This window comes from Sitophilus oryzae, unplaced genomic scaffold (assembly GCF_002938485.1).
Source record: "Sitophilus oryzae breed Bouriz unplaced genomic scaffold, Soryzae_2.0 scaffold_907_pilon_pilon, whole genome shotgun sequence".
In the NCBI taxonomy this organism is placed as follows: domain Eukaryota; kingdom Metazoa; phylum Arthropoda; class Insecta; order Coleoptera; family Curculionidae; genus Sitophilus; species Sitophilus oryzae.
In genome coordinates this window covers 1,965,971-1,988,963 of record NW_022147536.1, presented here as the reverse complement: position 1 = coordinate 1,988,963, position 22,993 = coordinate 1,965,971, and the positions used below count along the sequence as shown (strand labels likewise).

Sequence of the window (22,993 nt, the reverse complement as noted above, 5' to 3'; positions counted from 1 at the left end):
ACAGAAAAATCTCCAGTATATAGTTCTCATTATTTAAGCAAAAAATATTCTTTTATATGTATAAATTTAAAAAGAAAAATAGCAACCGAATCGTTTTGGAACAGTTTGGAACTGGAACAGGTTTCTTGGAACAGGTATCTTTTGCAACTGGAACAACTTGTACCTGTTATTAAAAAATCGCTGTTCCGGCCATGACTAATATTAGGTATGGTTGGTGCTTTGAATTTGGTTTATAAATTACTTAGATATAGGTACATTTTTTCAGCTTGCTATTGACCTATTCCATTGAGATCTTTTCAGATACTTACTTCACTACTTTTTGGCGTTTACCCGCTGAAAATTCGTCATACATATAATGCAGATTTTTTTTGTAACACTGTATATTAACAAAACATTCCCAGATTGCTATTAATAATGAAGAAGTTTACCGTAAGATTGAGCCAACTTTTCTCAACATAATAGATGGCGATATTATTCTATTTGTTGTCCGTCCCCCGTTTCTGATTTTAATTGGAACATGAGCCTAAATATACACAGACGTAAGTGGTTTGAGTTTATAGTATCAAAAGTCTTGTATTTACACAATATGCAACGTTAAGTCATACAAGAATATATAAACAAGTAATATACAAAACTGTCAAATTAACATTTTCAGAATTTGATTTTGTATACAGGGTGAGTCTTAAATAAGTGCAACTATTTTTAGGGGTAGTACATTTCAACCCCAGAACCACATCTATGAGTTTTTTTAAACGTAGGTATTTTCTGCATAATTCCACAGGATTGACAGGAAATCCTTCCGGCATTATAGTAAAACTTCGTGGTTGCTTGGACTTCGTATCCAGGGTTTTTGATTTCCTTGGCTTATGATCTTTTCCATTAAAAGAGAAAAATTATAAGTTTTGGAAATTCGGAAATATTAATATTTTTATAAATCTATTTCAGTTGACTTGAGCATTGAATACTTAGATCATAACGATGATGGAACAAATTTCTTCTGTAGTTCAAAGAATTAAGGAAGCAAGATAGTTTCGTTTATATCTTTGATACGTTTTACTTTCATCCACTCTTCAAACGCCTTGAATTCCCTATCATATACGTCACGAGACTTTTCTGGCAGTATTTGTGCTGTAGCCGCCTCTGCCTGGTTAATAATTTCTTACGGAAGATCTTCCTGAATCATTTTTCTTTAAAATCTGACTTTCTGGTTGATAATTCACTATTTTAACGTTAAAAAATCGCGATTTATCTAAACAAAGTCCTGTCAGTGCTATTTATTATTTACAAAAAAACAAAACGCACATCTATATTGCATAGTAACATAAACGCACTCTGATAATTTATTAATTCGTAACAATGAACGTAGAACTGGTAGATCCTTATAAATCAATGAGGAAGATGCATATATTTTATTTTTCGCCAGAAACTGTTCAATTTATTAGAATAAATATGTGTAAATGCAAAAAAAAACTTTTTTCTTGAAAGCAGTACCACAATTTTATAAAACGGGCCATTAAAATACTATGGATAACGCAAACGACGCGCGACGCCTCGCGAATTGAAACGAGATTCTATTGGTCTGACGTCACCCGCCGTTCTCGTCGACGCGCGATGGCCAGCAGCAGCCAGACGTGTTCCGTTTATGTACGTATTTAGGTGGCGTACTAAGACATTTTTGTTGCTTTTAGCGTTGATTGAAAGCTTTTTATGCTTTTTTTGTGCAGTTATTATTTGTATGTGTTGTGTGTTCTGAGAATTTTTTAAGTAATGGCAGATTCCGGGTTTGTAAAAGCACAATCAGATAACTTGCCAAAAGTCGATGCTTTTAAGTTGGCTGCTTTTATAAATACAAATTCCCAATTTATTGGTGCTGAATTACGAGGAAAAACAGAGAGGTATGTAACATTTATTCTTTGTAGTACTGAGGCATATTTAAGTATAAGTAGGTACCTACTGTTACGAACTTTTATATAGTTATAAATTAATATTATAAACTTATTTTTCAGATCAGGTAGGGAGACGTATGGAGATAATGCTGTAGGTTATGTAGAAGTGAAAAGAGACAAAAATATTTGTTTAGTACGTGGAAAAATAACTCCAGAGCATAGCGTGAAAAAGAAAGTTTTTTTTATATATTGACACCCCTTGCCCCTTGTTATTTTAAAGATTGTTTTTTTTAGCGAAATTATAGGAAATAAATTGTTTATCAGTAATGAAAATATTATACAAGGTATCCCATAAGCAAACGCCAAAATTGAGTTACTTTTTTAAGTGAAAAACCCTATATATTTTTGGATCCTTAGGAAATTTCTAGATATTCTAGATATATTTTATGTATAATATCCTATACCTATCTTCAAATGTTTACGAAATATTGACAGTTGAAAAGCGAAAAATACCTACAATTTTCTGCACCACCTTTTTTTGAGACACCCTGTATAACTAGAATTAATTTTAAAAGAGAGTATATGAAAAACCATGCAACTTTTTTATTTAATGTTTTCTTCTAAAACTTGCAGTTAAGGCTGTATGTGGGTGTCCAAATATAATGAATAACCCTGTACATTCAAATTTCATATACCTATGTAAGACAATATACATAAATATATGAACTTACATCAAAATGATCTTCACAACAATAAATCGTAAAAATAGAGGATAATTTAACGTTTTTCTTTGCATCTCTTCTCATGGCCTTGGACCATTTTTTTCTGTTTTCGCTCATCCATTACTATTTATAAATATCACTAATTACTCTAATTATATATTAATTAACACAAATAACTAAAATTTTGACTCGGATTCAACAGCGTTTAAAAGCAAACTGTGTAAAATAAACACGCGTCTGGCTCCACTCAACCAGAAGAACGGCGAGTGACGTCACAGCGGCAAGGCGCAGTAGAGAGCGTTTGCCCGGCCATTTAAATTAACAATATTTAATTATTTTATATTAGAGGCATTTCTTAACCGATATCAACGATTTTTTGTGTGTTCAATTTGTAATTATATGAACTATTTTTTAAAACCATTATTTAAAAACATGCATTTTCCTCATTATTCTTTAGAAATTGGACATAAAACAGTTCTGCTGTTGGATAAAATTTTGTATGGCATTCGCGTGTTATAACATATAAGTCACTTGAGAAAATTAGCCTTAAAAAATGTAAAAAGGCTAAACATTTCCCAGCGTGACTTATACAGGTTGTTAATTTGTTTACTACTCGCGGCAAGAGCTTTATGGTTGAAATATGGCAGCCTCGGCACGCTCGTCGATAGACGACGCCGACGCGACGGGACGAGTCGGCAGAAAACCCTATAAGTGCATGCGTTCTCAATAGGCAGTGTTGCCATTCTCTTCCCTATAAGTAACTGTCCAGTTAACAACCTGTATGTAAGAAAACGCACTAGTATCATAAATAAATATTATTTCCTGCAGGCTTTACGGCTAATACTTTTCGGAATAAGCCGGGAGTTATTCTTATTACCTTGGTACATAAAACCAAGTAAATTCAACAAGAACAATTTTCAACAAATTTTTTTCATGTATCCAGGATCCCCAAAAAAATTCCAAAATTAAAAATGTTTTATTTTCGCAATATTTCAAAATTTTTTGAACTTTGTAAATGTTCCAAAAATTATAATACCCGCACTGAAATATTATCAAAAGTATTTACAAGTTTAAAATCTGTAAAATATCAAAAGTAAAAGTAATATTATGTCATTACCGCTCTGAGTGTGTAACAATCGCGACACGCAAACCTATTTTAACCGTGGCACAGTGCCCATTATAAAATGAGTCAGTGCATTTTTTGCTGAGAGACAGCTGAAAAGATATTTAGGAAGTGTCAAAACTATCCTAATAATTTGTGGACAGGAAAGTTATATTTTAAATATGAATTTATAAAATTAATCATTAATTTCTACTCTCTAAGTCTAACATAAAGCTGGTAGCGTATGACAAAGTAGAGTGCTTACAGTGGCCCTATCCCTATAGGTAGCGGATTTGAAGGCGGATTTTAACTTTTAACAGTCGCAATACGTAAGTGTACGTCCATACCCATATAACACAACACAATCCTATAGATATCTTGAGGATATCCACCAAGGATATAGTAAATATCTTAGGGATATCCAAAAACTAGAGGAGGATATTTATGGGATATCCAAGTGGGACAAAAAAGTCATCTTCAAGACATCCCTAGGCAAACCTTTTACGATTATTTAGGATATTTCTAGGATAATACAAGGATGATGTTGGGAGCATTATAGAATATTTTTAGGACATTATATGAGGACTGTTATTTGACAATACTTACTTCATCCTTAGTTTATAGTAAAAACGTTCGCGATTTAATTTTATTTAGCCACATTTTGACGTTATTCATTGGATATTTTTATTAACAGCTCTACCTCCACCAAAAACTAATGGCCAGATTCTCGGTGCCACAGTATTTTTGTGCCAAATTTGGTTAAAATCGGTTTAGCGGTTTTTGAGTTATCGTGTTACAGACGGACAGACGGACGGACAGACAGACAGACACCATCAATATATTTTGTATTTAGGTCTTTTTTTGCCGATCATAATAGCCTACCATACCTGCTGGTATGGTCGGCTAAACATAATGGATCAATCGAATGCGCGTGGCCATATAGTATATTGCCTATATAGACCTAAAATAGCCGAATAGAAGAAAAGATGTATAAAGTTTTGATATGTTGAGATTAGACGCACCAAAAGGAGACTTTTCAAAATCAAAAGAGTTCTTAACTCTAAAGTGTGACCTTCACCCCAAAAAACTACCCCCAATACGCCTTTCGATGGTTTTTCGCTTTTTTCTCAGAACCTGTTGGTCCCACAAAAAATTTTATACTTACCAAAAATATTCCTTATAAAATTTGCTACAAAAAAGGTTCTATTCATTATTTATATTGATCCAATGCATGTCGAGCAATAACCGTTTGAAAAATGGAGTACAAAATGGCAAAAACATTGTCTATGCCAGTAAACTAACATTCATACTTTTGTCTACATATTGTCATCGTCTATAGTTACTAGAAAGTTACTAGAAAGTATTCGAACAACTTTGCCCACGACAGGTTCCCCACATGGTTGTACATTTCATGCCGGCTTTAATGCAACTGCATCTTTTTACACAATCTTGTTTGTAGTTGCACGTTATTAATGACATAATTGAAGCAGGGGGCATAAATATTCTGTTGTATATAAAGGTGACAGGGTGTTGTTGATTTTCTTCCAGCCCCACTGGTCGTTCTCTCGTTCTCCGGGAATGTTGCCTAGCTGCAGTAGATGTGGGAGGCAATTTTGATAAAAGCACCGTGCTGTTTGCTTGACCAACTAACTTTCAATTAGTTAGTTAACAAGCGTATCTTTGTTTCAGCGAGCGTATCTTTGCTCACTAGGGCTCCCTTCAGATGATTGAAGTTTGTATAGTTTCAGGTGTTGACTTTGCGTTGTTAAAAACATCGACGATACAATCAAGGTCTTTTTCTTTATGAAATATTTGTACGTGTTGTTGTTTTCCTTTTCCAAAAAATGTTCCTGATGTTGTGTCACACACGCTAATAGCGTGAATAAATAAAATTGATTTTTTTAAATTACGTACAATACTGGATGATTGCAAGTCTCTCGAACTATACATTCGTTGTTTCACATTACCTATGGCTTCTTTCAGAAAAAGAATGTCTTTTTCATCGGGGGAAAGTGCTGCTAATAAAACAACAAGATCGACATCTTGTCCAACGACTAGAACTTGTTCATTTTTCTCAGATATTTGGATGGCAGTACGAATAATTTGGACATTAGCAAACAGATGCAGTTGGATTAAAGCCAGCATGAAATGTACAACTATGTGCGGAACCTGTCGTGGGCAAAGTTGTTCGAATACTGAGCACATTCTAGAAACTGTAGACGATGACAATATGTAGATGAAAGTATGAATGTTAGTTTAGTGGAATAGGCAATGTTTTTGTTTATATTATACAATATATATCTGTTGCGTGTATATTTAACACGTTAAAATACCTTGGGAGACTATCATGTTGAAAGGCGACCTGTATTTATTTTGTACTCCATTTTTCAAACGGTTATTGCTCGAAATACATGGGATAAATATAAATAATGTATAGAACATTTTTGTAGCAAATTTTATAAGGAATATGTTTGACAAGAATAAAATTTTCTGTGCGACTAATGGTTTTCGAGAAAAACGAGAAAAACCACCGCAGTGCGTATTGGGGGTGGTTTTTGGGGGTGAAGCTCACACTTTACAGTTAGGAACTCTTTTGATTTTAAAAAGTCTCCTTTTAGTACGTGTAACCTCAACATATCAAAACTTTATAATTTTTTTTTTAAATATGCTAATATCAACGTACTAATAGGCCATAGTGCTTTAGTACATTTCAAGCTATCTAGTTACGAAATTAATAAAACTTTTAATCCATTTTAATCATAACCATCTTGTGTACATTTAAAGGTATATTTTGAAAATTGCAGCATTTTTTTAGACAGTTTTCAATTTTGTTGAATATTTCACTCATGTACAAAAAATCCCAACCAATTGCCCGCTAAAATCGTAAATTATCCGACGAAAATTTCCCGCAGAATGTCTAAGTGACAATGACACATTTGTCACTTAGACGTAAATTATTTTTAATAGGTATTCCAAAGGTATTCTAAAAATGTCTCGATTTAGAAACGATCCTTAAGTGCAATTGAAGAAAAAGTTGCCGAAAGTAAGCCGAAAAACACTATAATTAATCACCAGTATTAATTTTCGAAACAGTTTATGGACTTTATGAAAGATAGAAACTACATTTTGGATGCGAACATCTCAATCCCCGCACTGGCCAATATTTTGACCGATTGGGCATTTAATATGAAAAGGAAAAACGGCCAAGACTATAAGGATTTTACGGTAAAAACTATATGGAATGTAACAGCCAAGCTATTAATGGAAAAATACCAAAAAGAATTAGTGATGGGCAAAACTGTTATTTTTAGATAACAGTTGAAACTGTTATAGTTATTTATAAAAAACAGCTTAAAATAACAGTTTAAAAATAACAGGTTTCTTTATTTTATTGCTAAATATCTGAAAGAGTATGAGGCGGTCACCGCCAGGTGTATTAACGCAGTTGCAAGTTGCAACAATGCCGTGCTCGGTGGTAGTATTTCCAGGGTGTCATAACATTTCTAAATATCGATTGTTATCTAAAATACCTGTCTAAAAACGGGGGTTGTTTACAAATAAGCGCTGTTTACAAATTGCGATATAAAAAAGCCAAAATGCCGCCATTTGTCTATACCTATACATTCCGATTTACCTACGCCCTGCCCTGGCCCTCGATCCGCGTAGATCCTGAATTGCGTAGCAGTTTACAGGGTGCATTTCACTCGACGGGCGAGAAGCTCTTAGTTATGATTTTACCATTTGCGGTCAAAAAATAGCAATATAAGAAAATGTGTAGTATATTCTTCATAAGTAAACCAACTACACACTAGAGTTCGAAATAATTTTACACTTAAATTAGCATGTACCCGCGACTTCGTTCGCGCCGAATTATTAATTTGTAATGGCGAAGATAATGCAAAGCAAGAATTTCCATTAACATACAAACTGGATAAAATTTTCTCACATTTGCCAAAAAATAAGCTTTAAACGTCGAGCAGTTTAAGCAGAATCGTGGTTAATCAATTACTCAACTTTTGGAACACCCTGTATTATTTTTTAAAAATTTCAAAATATGTAAAAAACAAAAATAAATTATGCGTGTCCAATCGTTTTCCCGAAAGACTAACCGTTTTTTAAATAGCAAATATTGTAATATTTGAGGGGCGTTTTCACCCTCTTGGAATTTAAGATTCGAGAAACCCCTCCTTATCGAACCTCTACACCCCACAGTCAATCCGTTTGCCAAAAATCAGCTTTAAACGTCAAGCAGTTTAAGCAGAATCATGATTACTCAGTGGTCATATTTTATGAAACACCCTGTATATATTTTTAAAAAATCTCAAAATATGTAAAACAACAAAATAAAATATATACGTGTTTAAGAGTTTTTTCAAAAACTCACCAATTTTAAATAAAAATATTCTAATATTTGAGGGTTGTTTCACCCCTTAGAATTTGAGTTTCGAAAAATCCCTTCTTATCGAACCTTTACACCCTAAAGTCAATCCGTTTTCCAAAAATCAGCTTTTTACGCCAAGGGCTTTAAGCAGGATCGTGATTAATCAATGACCAGATTTTTCAAAACGCCCTGTATACATTTTTAAAAAATCTTAAAATATTATTCTGAAAATTTTTCAGAATAAATAAATACCTAAATATTGAAACTTAATAACAAAGTACTGAAACATACAGCGCCATAATATCTCGACCTCCGCCCGTTATGCTCGTAACAGGTTGAAAAACAATATGTATCTAAAACAACTGATGCGTTATTCTCCAACCTGTTTCAAACCTCCATCGACAATCGACCGATGCAGCAGCGTTACTTTCCCACTCCGATTATCTCGAACGCCGCTCTGTTATGCTCGTAACAGGTAAAAAAACAACGTAGCTAAAACAACTGATGCGTTATTCTCCAACCCGTTGCGAGCCTCCATCGACAATCGACCGATGCAGCAGCGTTCCTTTCCCACTCCTGTTATCTCGACCGTCAGGCGTTATGCCTGCAACTGTTTCAAAAAAGCTGCTTCTTTTATATCCTATTATTTTTAAGCTGTTGTAAGCCCAACACGCCGAGCCGCGCCGTAGCGCATACCCCACTCCGTTGTCCGTTGTATCTCGCCGCCTGTATCGGTGGTTGTCGAAATAACATGTTTTCCATCCATACTAGTTGTTTTTTGGAATTGTTTCGAGCAGCATCGAATTTCGTGGCGGTGCATAGCGCCGACTTCGTTTCACGAACAGTCGATCTCTGCGTGTCGTTATTTTATATCTGTTATTTTTTAAAAGTAGTAACGGTTGCGTTATGTTATTTCTAAATAATTGTTATAAAATAACAGATAGTTAAATAACAACCCATCACTAAAAAGAATGTAATAAATATTATAAGTTCTGTTTCATTTTATTGGTTCTTTTTTAAATAGATTTTTTTAATATGTTCAAATAAATGTTTTTAAAAAATCTATGTATTTTCACTTGTATTTTCATGTTTTTTATTCGGGAAATATTCAACCGAATTACACTCGTGCATCAACATTAACCTGATAATTTTCCATTTAAGCATGTTGTCAATGAAGAATATTTTGGAAGAGCCCTCCTCCTTCGCTTCGGAGTCGGGCTCTTATGGCAAAATATGAATATAAACTTATGCAGTTTTTACACAACATGCTTTCATAAAAAAATATCGGTAATTTTGATGCACTTGGGTAATTACTTCCGAAAAGAAAAGATTGAATGACATATAATTACAGTTGAGGGTTGGAACCTTTGGTGTTACACAGCAAAATAAAACACTAAATCACCACAATACACCAAAACACTTTTACACTGGAAGCGCGTTTCGTTAACCATGTTAGCATCATCAGCAGATAATTATAAACTGTGAAAATAAAGAGTTTATAATCATCAGCTGATGAAGCTAACATAGTTAGCGAAACGCGCGTCCAGTGTAAAAGTAAAAGTGTTTTGGTGTATTGTGGTGATTTAGTGTTTTATTTTGCTGACATATAATTGACAAACAAAGCAAAAAAACAGCCTTTTTGCCATGATTAATTTGGTGACAATAATTGATAGATATTTTTCAGGAACCGTGATATCAGGAAAACGTGGAAACCAGACAAAAACGGATTACTGGCTTGTGTATTAACCTTTTTTGGATAGAAGACTACATTTTTTGCAAAAATATTCTCAAATGACTTTCAAAAATTTATCAATTAAGAAATTAAACTTAATCCTTTAAGATTTTGCGATTATTTTTTTAAAGAAATTTTATTACATAATTTGAATAATCCAACCTCTCATAGTGTTTTACGGAGTTCAAACCGTTTCAAGATACTTAAAAACTGGCGTAGATACTTCATTTTTTAAGCCACAATTAGATAATCTCTTTGTAGGAATAAAAAAATTAAAAGTCATTCTTAAGATTATAAAAGCATATTTATATTAAAAATTCCAGTCGTCCAAATTCCAAATATTTCTCAAGTGGTTAATCATTTCAGATTTTTTTTCACGTCCAAGATATTAAAAGATATTGTTATTATTCTCTTAAAGTCAATGACATTTTAATACCTCATACTATATTACAGTCTAGGTTGGAACTTTTGGTGTTGCAATATACACAACGGCAATATAAAACAGTAGTTCACCCCTATACACCAAAACAACTATCTATATTTTTAACACTGACATTAACACTGACGCGCGTCTCGCTAGCCATGTTAGCATCTTCAACACCCTTTGTACACTACTAAGAGCTAGTCTGGCCTTAGGATATATACCGAGAATTTGGAGGCTGACTAGGGTAGCTTTTATACCCAAGAATGGGCGTCTGGACTATTCTACGGCAAAGGCTTTTAGGCCCATCAGTCTTATGTCGTTCGTACTAAAGGCTCTTGAGAAACTAATGGACAGGTATGTTAGGGATGAAATAATGGAAAAAAGACCATTTCACCAAGACCAGCATACCTATACAGCAGGACGATCAACCGAATCGGCACTCTATCAGCTAGTAAGCAAAGTGGAGTCGACGTTCGAAACAAGAGAAGTGCTTTTAGGGGCATTCTTCGACATAGAAGGGGCGTTTGATAACACCTCATTTCAGTCACTGACGAGAGCTACAAGGAACCTCGGATTAGAGGAGACCTGCTGCAGGTGGATAGACTGCATGCTCAAAAGTCGAGTAAAAACCCTCCTAAATGAGACTGTTGCAGTCCGGGTGGCGGGAGGATGCCCGCAGGGGGGAGTTCTCTCCCCTCTGCTGTGGAATCTCGTTACGGACGGACTGTTTAATAGTCTCAACAGGGCTGGTTTCAACACTCTGGGATATGCAGACGATTTGGTCGTGTTAGTCAGAGATAAGTTTAACACAACAGTAAGGGAGCGAATGCAAAGGACCTTGAAGATTGTGGAATCATGGGTGACACGGGAGGGACTAAATATTAGTCCTACAAAGACCGTAATAATCCCCTTCACCAAGCGCAGAATACTTGAGGGACTAGGCCCTCTAAGACTCTGCGGTGATGAGATTCTCTCTAGGGGGAGGTCAAGTATCTAGGAATCACGCTTGATACCAAACTGACCTGGAACCGACATTTGGAAAATGTCACAAGGAGGGCGGTGACTACACTAGCGGTAGTCAGACGCCTTCATGGAAAAATCTGAGGCCTTAGACCACAGATGGTGCACTGGCTGTATACTGGAGTGGTGAGGCCTTCAGTAACATATATGCATCCTTGGTATGGTGGCCTAAGGTAATGCAACGAACAACAATGCTCAGCCTCAGCAAGGTGCAAAGACTTGCTTGTCTGAGCATAACAGGGGCGATGAAATCAACGCCCACTGCATCAATGGAGGCGCTTCTGGACCTTCCGCCTCTTCACATAGTGATCCAGGCGGAGGCAAGAATGGGCTATCGACAACAAAGTGTCTTGTCTCTGGGAAATAGGACAGAAACAGGACACTCAAAGATGGGAAATCCTATCGGGGGACCTCTACTCCAAATGAGATCGGACCAAATGACCCCTCTTTATCACTACCACAAACCATTCGAGGTGAACAAAATGGATCGAGGAATGTGGACAGATATAACATTCCTTCAGGATGGACTAACCTGGTATACAGACGGGTCAAAGACCGCTAAACGAACAGGAGCTGGAGTATTTGGGGAAAGACCAAGGGTAAGTTTATCCTTTTCCTTGGGTAAACACTCAACCGTATTCCAGACAGAAATCTTCGCCATTCAACAATGTGCTAGAGAGAGAAAACAATAGAAGAGCTTATTCAGATAAGCTCATCAATATATGCTCAGACAGTCAGGCGGCACTTGGGGCGCTTATGAGCCCAAAGGTATCGTCGAGACTCGTCTGGGAATGCCTAGGTGAACTGGAAGCTCTGGCTCGACGGAACAGAATTAAATTATTCTGGGCGCCGGGCCAAGCGCATCCAAGGCAACGGAAATGCCGATGAGCTAGCTAGGCAAGGATCATCGGCATCTTATCTTGGTCCAGAGCCAGTACTGGGAATACCCAAATGTATGGCCCGTAGTGCATTAAAACTCTGGATCAGGGAAAAGCAGAATGTCCACTGGAGGAACAGACAGGGGCACAGGCACAGCAAGGCTTTTATCCAAGGACCTAGCTCCAAAACCGCAAAAGAACTGCTAATGCTTAGCAGGAATAAATTGTGGATTACAACAGGTCTCTTGACAGGACATATGGCTGTCAAGTGTTACCTGAACAAGCTCAATCTGTATCAAGGAAGTCTTTGCTGCAGACTTTGCGATAAAGATCCTGAAACAGCGGAGCACATAATATGTTACTGCGAGGCTCTGGATCGGAAACGACACTTTTTATTTGGGAAAGCTAGGCTAGAACCGGAGGAACTATGCTCCCATCCTATCAAGGACCTGCATAAGTTACTGCAGGGCACAGGGATAGGAGAATGGGTGCAGATATAGAAAGGGGACAAACACAAAAGGGGACAAACACAATAGGCCTCACAGGTCGCAGTGTTTCCGGCAGAGGACGGCCCCTTATTGTGGAACAAAAAAATCTTCAACACCCAGTGATGGGTGCCGGGCGGTGTGTAATAGTGATGGGAATACCGGTTCCACATGAATCGCGTTACAATAGCGACCGTTCCAGAAAAATACCGCGACAAAATACCGCGATTTTGTAACCGAAGTTCGGCGGTTGTAACCAAAGTGTTGCGGTCCTCGCTAAAAATATATCTAACTTATCTATATTTGTAGATTAATGTAACTTTTATCCGCCACTCATTTTCCAAATATCGAGTTTATAATTGTGTATAGCCAATCTATCTCATTTTTAGAAAAACGATGACATTCCTTGTTATTTTCTTTTCTTTATCAATTTTCGTTTAAATAAAATGAATGGCTCATATTTATGTGTATTGCAATATAATATATTTAATGTTAAAATGAAGAACAAAGTCCAAACCACTGTCAAAAAAAAAAATTGTTTATTGGTCTAACCTGACCTTAAAAATAGATATAAACAATAAAACTTATATAAATGTATAAAAGCAAATAAAATATTTTTATTTTATTTTATTTGCTTTTGCGTGTCATCTTTCAAACAACACTATTTTATACCATGCCTAGTACATACCAAAAATCGTTATTTCGAAAGTAACGTAGCGACGGGAGCACCAACGCCAATAGTAACCGACCAAATCGCGACAGGCAAAACCGAAACCCTAGAAGCGCTCCAGCGACTGCTGGAACGAAGTACGTGGCCGCCGAGGTCGAGCGTCGATAATCAGTTAAGCTGGATTTATAAACTCGGGAGTTGAGGTTCAGTTGAGGTTCAGTTGCCGTTCAAAATGTTCAACGCTATGAAATGAACGCGCGCATTTATAAAGTCAGTTGGTCGAAAAGTTGGCAGTTCGTTTTACGTTCAGCGGAGTTCAAAGATGGTCAATGTTTATGTCGGCAGTTGCGGGCAGTTGGCGACCGCTGGCGACGTTCGGCGACAGCCAATGAATAAGCGCCTGTCGTCACGTGAAGCACAGTACGCCGATGCATTGAAAAATTACCCTTATTGTTGTTTCATTATTTCTGTTAATGTAATGTTGATATTTTGCGTAATCGTGGATTACTGTGTTTGAACTTTGACAAATACCAGAAGTATTTTAAAATCGAAAGAAAAACGTTCGAAATTTTTACAATTCCAAACCTAACCTACAACCGAAACTGACAGTTTATAAATGCAAACATATTGAACCTCAACTGCCGCGAACATCCAACTGCAACTGAACCTCAACTGAACGCCAACTTCCGAGTTTATAAATCCAGCTTTACAGCAGTTACTTCTGTTCGCGACAGGGAACTAAAACTCTAGGAGCGAAGTAGGTCTACGGACATACCAGTTCCAGATACTACTGTTGGCGACCGACGAAATCGCGACGGCTGGAGCTAAACACGTCGCTATGCGGTTACTACGGTTCGAGCTAACTTCAAGTGAGATTATATAGTTATTAACGTAATAAGGCCGATAAACAACAAATAATGGCCGGGCTGAAGTTTGTGATCCGAGGCGATAGCCGAGGATCATAAGCAGCCAAGGCCGTTATTTGTTGTTTATCGGCCTTATTACGTTAATAACTATTTCGTCATACTATATTGTTATATTATTATAACATAAGCAAAATCAGAATGGAAAAGATGCATATAACGTCCGCCGGACGTTATCATAACGGCCGGCGGCCGTTAAGTTTCTAAGGTAATCGTAACGTCTGTCACCTGCAACAATGACTATTTATTGTCAGTTGGACTTTTCAAAAATTGGGAAAATAGACCATAGCGAGATGTCGCGAGAAATTCCGTTGGAAATACAGGAGGAAGCGGCTGCGGCTACTCAAAATTATACTTCCGACTATAACCAGAGAGAGATATCAGCAGGAATATGACAATTTTTTGAAGTGGCGGCAGGATAGAAGTATAAACAGCGTAAATGAAGCGGTATTGCTGGCTTATGCTAAAAGAATGTCTGAAATGTATTCTCCTACATCACTGTGGACAAAGATATCCATGCTGAAGCTTGCGTTGAGAGTATATGAAAACATCGACATATCAAGGTAAAAAAGCCATTATATTCTTCGATATTTAATCATACTCATCTAAATTATATTTGTTCATAGATTTGGTAAACTGTTCATGTTTCTGAGGCGCAAAAACGAAGGTTATTCACCAAAAAAGCCAAAGTTCTGTCGGAGAATGACATAAATAATTTTCTACTGGATGCCGATGATTACACCTGGTTACTCGAAAAATTGTATTGGTGCTTGGTATTCTTGGAGCTTGTAGGCGCAGCGAGCTTTGGTCACTCACAGTTGATGATTTCGAAGATTCGGAGAAAAATATTCTTGTCTCATTAAGAAATACTAAAAATAAGAAAGATAGGAAATTTCTTATTCCAAAAACGGGCCTTCCGTTTGATGCCTATGGTTTATAAAAAATACATCAACCTGCGTCCTCGTAACTTTGACAATCCAAAATTTTTCATTGGTTACAAGAAAGGCAAGTGTTAAGCAAATCGTCGGTATACATACCATCGGGAGCGTACCGCAGAAAATTGCAAAATTTTGAACTTGGAGAATCCAGAACGTTATACAGGGCATTCATTTCGTAGATCATCAGCAACCATGCTCGCCGAAAATGGTGGTGATTTACTATCGCTAAAGGAGCTAGGAGGATGGGAGTCTTCAACAGTGGCAGAAACTTACATAGAAAAATCAGTTTCCAAAAGAATGAAAATAACAAATCAACTTTTTCATGATAGCTCCAAAAATAATGTGTCTTTAGTGGATACAAATATTTGCCATTCTTCAGTAGCATCATCTTCTTCTATAAAATCTGTAAATCCCTGGGAAGGATTACAGATTTCTAAGAACAACAAGTGCACTTTTAATTTCCATGTTCATTATCATGAAAAATAAATTTTAGTATAAGACATTATGTATTTTTTATCCTTACTTGTGTTATTGTTCAATAAAATTTGTTATTAAATAGTAGTGTTTATTGCTCTAAAAAATCTGCAGTATGACGAAAAATCTAGAACGCAACACGGCCGATAAAGAAAGCTCCAAGAATACCAAGCACCAATACAATTTTTTCGAGTAACCAGGTGTAATCATCGGCATCCAGTAGAAAATTATTTATGTCATTCTCCGACAGAACTTTGGCTTTTTTTGGTGAATAACCTTCGTTTTTGCGCCTCAGAAACATGAACAGTTTACCAAATCTATGAACAAATATAATTTAGATGAGTATGATTAAATATCGAAGAATATAATGGCTTTTTACCTTGATATGTCGATGTTTTCATATACTCTCAACGCAAGCTTCAGCATGGAATCTTTGTCCACAGTGATGTAGGAGAATACATTTCAGACATTCTTTTAGCATAAGCCAGCAATACCGCTTCATTTACGCTGTTTATACTTCTATCCTGCCGCCACTTCAAAAAATTGTCATATTCCTGCTGATATCTCTCTCTGGTTATAGTCGGAAGTATAATTTTGAGTAGCCGCAGCCGCTTCCTCCTGTATTTCCAACGGAATTTCTCGCGACATCTCGCTATGGTCTATTTTCCCAATTTTTGAAAAGTCCAACTGACAATAAATAGTCATTGTTGCAGGTGACAGACGTTACGATTACCTTAGAAACTTAACGGCCGCCGGCCGTTATGATAACGTCCGGCGGACGTTATATGCATCTTTTCCATTCTGATTTTGCTTATGTTATAATAATATAACAATATAGTATGACGAAAAATAATTTATTTGCAAATTATAAATAATTTATAATTTTGTCGTCATTATGATCGTTGTTCTTCAGTAACAGGTTCCTGATTCGTTGTGGAGCGCGATACGACGAAAAATACCGCTCCAAAATCGCGTTACTCAAATACCGACACATCACTAGTGTGTAAATATATAAAATCTATAGGTATGTACATACCTGTACATTTAGATGAACATCCTAATTTCATAAAAGGAGTTCCCGACGACTGCATGGTAAATACCTGGTATAATACCAGAAATATACAATGGAAAAGATTTTTTATACGTGTTATTTAAATGGAAACTTTGAATGTTCACCGACACCTTTTTAAATTGAGCTAAAAATCCTGCCGAAGCGTCAGGGGTATTTTTTTCTCGATTATTAGGTTCATTTTAACCCATAAATTCCATAGGTTAGTTTTTTTCGCTCACCCTAATCAGTACCTACTGACAATCATATAGACATTGATATTTATAACTTGCCTGGAAACTTATATGGTGAAATTTTGATAAAATAATTTAGTACTCACTAAAAACACGGTATCTCGCTAGTGGTAGGAAAAATAATTTTTAGAGGTTACTAGTTTATTTGGTTGCCTGTGATATGCATATACAGGGTGTTTCCTAATTAATCTAAAAAATAAAAAATCGTTAGAAAACGGCTTAAGGCGGGCTTTTAATAAGTATATTAATTTTTTTCTCGGAAACCGTTTGATGAACAAGAAAAACTCAAAAGATCAATTTTGTTGAAAAAGGATGGTCAGTCAAGAAAAAAATGTATTTTCATTAAAAAACCATATGTACCATTTATGTTAAGCAAAAAAACCATGTGTACCATTTATGTTAAGCAAAAAAATCGATTTTTTTTAATTTTTAACACCCTGTAGATCAGAAAGGAAGTACTCTAGACCTAATGGTTATATAAAAATTGTTTTAAGAACACGTGAGGAATCACACCACAATTTTTTAGACTAATTAGAAAACACCCTGTATATTGTCAACTTGACAATGATTGTTGATAAATCAAAAAATACCTTTTCTGTGAAAAAAGGCCCGATTTTCGCAAGAAAAATTTTGGTTTTTATTGAATTTGGGCCTGCGTCTGCAAATACCCGGTATGTTTTTTAATATTCTATCTATCTAAATTGTAAATATCATTGTCAGAAATAGTTTTATTATTTATTAACTGTAAAAATGTTATACTTATAAGTTTTATCAAATATTGTGATTTACTTTCTACCTTGTAGTCCAAATTTATATTTAATAAACTGTAAAATATATATATTCTTATGTTTTATTAAAGTTACTCTGATATATTAATATATCAGTGTAACTTTAAAACTAAATCCTTTGAAATCAAATATAAACATAAAAAATATTTACAGCAGAAAAGGCGAAGGCGCTGGGTTAAAAGTAGTCTCTACTAAGAACACGCAGGGGCGCTTTGACCCAAAATTTTACTATTAAGTTTCATATCTATCTTAATAGAAGATTATTTTCTTTTATCTATGTTTATAACGCTTGTCAATGCAAGCTAAAGATTTGATAGCAATCTAACAAAAACAATTCTAGTAATTCTAGTAAAATAATAAAAATAATACTTGCGCCATTGCTAAGCATTTCTAACTGAAGTACAAAGATGTTCAATAAAATTTTGGATTTATAACTACTAATTAATATGTATAAAGCTTGTTTTATTGGACAACTAACTTAAACCTGTTTGCTGAATACCAATTGAAACAGGTTTTTAAACAATTATAGATTACATAATTAATATCCGTACTGTGGTTAATATTAGGAATCAATCTCTTTGTTTGGACTGTAAATTAGTGATGTGTCCTATACATTGATTCATGGCAAATCTCGATATTTTTTAATATTGGTTCTTCTTTTCTTGCCTGTTTTATAATTATCAATCATTCTCTCATTGCATTACAAAGGATTTGCACCAACTCACATTTTTTTTAAATTTCTACTATCATCCTCTAGCTTCTTGCCACACTATCTCTGTTAATTTTGATCTGAGCAAAAAAGTATAGAAATCATTTCTATGTAAAATTTGATTGACGCTCCTCAACTTTTATTAGAACTTTTTGCTCGTTGTTACCGTTTCTCTGAAATTTCGAAAAAATAGTTTTATTTATTTTTTCAATAGCAACTGTTAAATTTGCCTTACATCTATCAAAAATAGTAGATAAAATAGTACTTTAACCGCAAGGGTAGATTAAATGATACTTTTGGCACGTTTTTTAATACCCATACAGCACGTCCAAATGAAATTACGTTTCTACAAGGGAGACACATGAGAAACAAAATATGTTAAAGTGAACCTAAGCGTTCATCTAGTTCTAACATATACATATGAGATACACGCAGGTTTATATTGATAGAATTGTGTGATACAGTGTTTACTAGTTGTATACCGTATGCACTCAAGATTCTAAAGAGTTTTTTGTAACGTAAGAAATAATTATTAAAATGAAATTTCTTGAAATAATAATTTCTGAATATTTTTTAAAACGTAACTCGTTATGGAAAAAAAAAATTGTTTTATACACGACGATAAAATTGCATTATTGTCTTGTATAAAAAATATCTATTATTTCATCCCTTCTCGGGGGCGAATCCAAAAAAATCTTTCGCAATTAGTTTTTAAATTTTTCAAAGTAACTTAAAAAAATCAAGTTTTTACTAAAACTTCGTTCTATTTTCATGGACAAATAACCATGAAATGACAAGACAGAGACGACTGTGTTAATATAAGTGTTAAGAACATAATCACATGATATGACTCCTGTACTTTCATTGGTCAAAGCAACTGGCCACAATGCATATCGTGAAGCACTCTCGTTTATGTTCAAGAATACCTAATAGAAGAGAAAATAGAATAACAGTAGAATAAAATGTTCTACTTTTTTAATCAGCGGTTCTATTTGGAGATGATGAAATGCCTTCATTTTGTTTCCTTTTTGTATAAAGTTTGTTACGATGTCCTTTAATTCTAACGTTTCCGAAAAACTGGAAAAATTCTAAAAATAGACACGACAGGTGGCCGATTTTCCCATGGCAATTTATGTTCAGGACCGGATAAACGTCAAAATGGCCAGATTAAAAAAAGCGAACGTCGTGCACAATTTTCCACGGTCAATTTGACGAGCTGTGGCGGAAAGCTCGAAAAAATAATTTGTTTATTTATCACTTTAGCGGGAGCGAGTGGGTGTATGCGTGCGGCAGGAGACTATTTGCAAATTTGTTCAGGATAATAAAATGGTTAGGTTTATTGATAAAAATAGCATTCAAAATAAATGATAATTGTGATAATTGTAAAAAAGTGGCATTCAAAACTTAAAAAGCTGTGCTGTGAACTGCAAAAACCATCGTGGATCGTGGCATAACGTCGGTTTCCAATGTTACGGAGGTATTTCATACATACATACATACAGCCGTTACTCGCTGACGAGTATTCGACACACAAAAAAAATGGTCACGCAAGGCGTTTTCTTTCATGAGCTTTTCTGTGACTGAAAAGCCCGATACGTGATGTTATCTGCCTACCGCACTCCGGACATTCAAAAATCTCATTGCTTTGTTGCCTCTCTACTTTTTGGTTGCCGCTGTTAACTGAGTTTACAACCCTTCTCCATTGAGTTCTATTGTGAGCTGCTTTTTCCCACTCATTCTGCATGTTAATTCCCTTTAAATTTTCGTGGAAAATGTCCTTGTATCTTTTCAGTTGTCCACCCGGCCTCCTCTTACCGTCCACAAGCTCACCGTAAAGCAGAGATTTTGGTATGCGGTTTTCTTGCATTCTGCATACGTGACCAGCCCATCTTAAGCGGGATTTTGTGACCATGACTTCAATACTCTCGCAGTTAGATTTTTCAAGGACCGATACGTTTGAGACATGATGGAACCACCGGACTCTTAAGAGTTGTCTAAGGTGTCTCTGTTGCAACTTGTTCAATGCGTTCATGTGTCGGCGGTAAGGCACCCAGGTTTCGCTCCCATATATCATGGTGGGGATTATAATTGCTCGGTATACTGCAAGTTTTGTTTTTGTACTCAAGTCATGATTGTAGAAAACCCTGTCTTTTAATTTCCAGAATGCTCTTGAGGCGCTACTAATCCTGTGCTGAATTTCAGAGTCAATATTGGCCTTTTCCGAAATCAAACTGCCAAGGTAATTGAATTCCGCCACATATTCGAATAGTTCTTCTCCGATTTTTATAGCATTGTTGTGATCTTCCGGGGGAGTGCACATGATTTTAGTTTTGCCGATGTTCAGCTTAAGGCCCAAAGCCTCGTATGCCCAGGTATATGTGTTCAACATTTCTTGTAATTGTTGTACCGTGTTTGCAACTAGAGCGCAGTCGTCAGCGTATTGAAGTTCTGTGATAAATTTTGTACGTGTTTTTGCCCTGAGTCTTTTTATGTTGAACAGACCGCCGTCATATCTGTATCTAATGCCCAATCCTCTCTCCTGCAGTTTGCTGTCCACTATAATGGAGAGCGCTGCCATGAATATGTTGAATAGGAGAGGCGCTAAGACACATCCCTGCCTAACTCCTGTATTTGTTAGGAATGGGTCGCTCAGTGATCCATGATGTGACACTCTTGACTTGTTGTTGTGATGGAGGCTTTTACACACTGTAAGAAATTTGTTGGGTACTCCGAACTTTTCCATAATTGCCCAAAGCGCATCTCTGTTCACAGAGTCGAAGGCTTTGTTAGATCGATGAATGCAACATAAAGTTTAGACTGCTGCTCTTTTACTTTTTCCTGTAGTTGACGGATGGAAAATATGGAATCGACGGTGCCGCGGTTGGTACGAAAACCCGTTTGCGATTCTGGAAGAATTTTTTCTATATGTGGGTGCAGGCGGTTTGACATTATTTTTGCAAGAATTTTTCCGCCGATAGCCAATAGCGAAATTCCCCGGTAATTTCCGCAGTCTGATGCACTTCCTTTGTTCTTAAATATATTCACTATATTCGCATTGCGAAAATCCTGAGGTACCTCTCCGCTTTCCCATACGACATCAAAGAGAGCCTTAAGATGACCAATAAGTTCTTTACTTGCACACTTATAGATTTCCGCCGGAATATCGTCACAGCCAGCTGATTTGTTGTTTTTAAGCTGTTTTATGGAGGTCTTTATTTCTTGTTCTGTTATTGGGATGTCTAATACATCGAGGCTGTTATACTGAGGTATTGTGTTTAATGCTTCCATATTGGAGTTGTTTTCTTGGTTAAGGATATGGCTGTAATGTTCTTTCCAGCGATTTCTAATTTGTTTTTCCTCTTTTAGAAGTTCGCCATTTTGAGCCATGATTGAGCAGCTTACCTTCTTAGTTGGGCCGTATACTTCTTTTACAGCCTCGAAGAATTTACGATAATCGTGATGCGTGGCGTACTCTTGAATCTGATTCGCTTTTTGTGACCACCAGTTATCCTTTACTTGGCGCGAATATCGTCACAGCCAGCTGATTTGTTGTTTTTAAGCTGTTTTATGGAGGTCTTTATTTCTTGTTCTGTTATTGGGATGTCTAATACATCGAGGCTGTTATACTGAGGTATTGTGTTTAATGCTTCCATATTGGAGTTGTTTTCTTGGTTAAGGATATGGCTGTAATGTTCTTTCCAGCGATTTCTAATTTGTTCTTCCTCTTTTAGAAGTTCGCCATTTTGAGCCATGATTGAGCAGCTTACCTTCTTAGTTGGGCCGTATACTTTTTACAGCCTCGAAGAATTTACGATAATCGTGATGCGTGGCGTACTCTTGAATCTGATTCGCTTTTGTGACCACCAGTTATCCTTTACTTGGCGCAGTTCTCTTCGAAGCGTGTTGTTGGCTGCTTTAAAGTTGTCTACCAGTCTTGGATTATGTGGATTTGCAGTGACGGCTTGATATGCTCTATGCTTTTGTTCCAACAAAGCCTGTATATGCGGTTGATTTTCGTCAAACCAGTCTGGTTGTTTCTTTTTGTTCGACTTTCCCAGTACTGCTTCGCTGGTTTTATGAATCGCATCCCTTAATTGTGTCCAGCCTTGTTCAGCTTCCAATACTGAGATTGAAGTTATCGGTGGAAGTGATTCTTTGATGGCTTCCCGGAGGGCGTCGGCGGTATTGTTGTTTTCTAGACCCCGTACGTTCAATCTGGTCATGTTGTTTTGCTTTTTACAGCGTGGATGTTTGGGTTTTAACTGGATTTTCATTTTGAAATTAAAAGTCGGTGGTCAGTGCCGCATTCGGCATCTACTCTAGCTTTTGTGAGCCTAACATCTTTTAGATGCGTCCTTCGAACGATTATGTGGTCCAATTGATGCCAGTGGCCTGATCTAGGATGTTTCCAGGTACCTTTAAACTTGTCCTTCAACATGAACCACGTATTGGTGATGCAAAGATTATACTCTGCACATGTTGTTAATAAGCGTTCACCATTGCTATTTGCGTTTCCATTCCATGTTTTCCCAATACGTCAGGCCATATTTCCTGTTGTT

The 22,993-nt window shown here is 36.2% G+C and overlaps 1 protein-coding gene across 1 annotated transcript in view; it reads left to right on the top strand.

Moving 5' to 3' along the window:
• The window catches only part of LOC115890693 (excitatory amino acid transporter 2-like), a 153,370-nt gene that overhangs the window by 11,226 nt on the left and 119,151 nt on the right, over nucleotides 1-22,993 (top strand). The window lies entirely within an intron of this gene.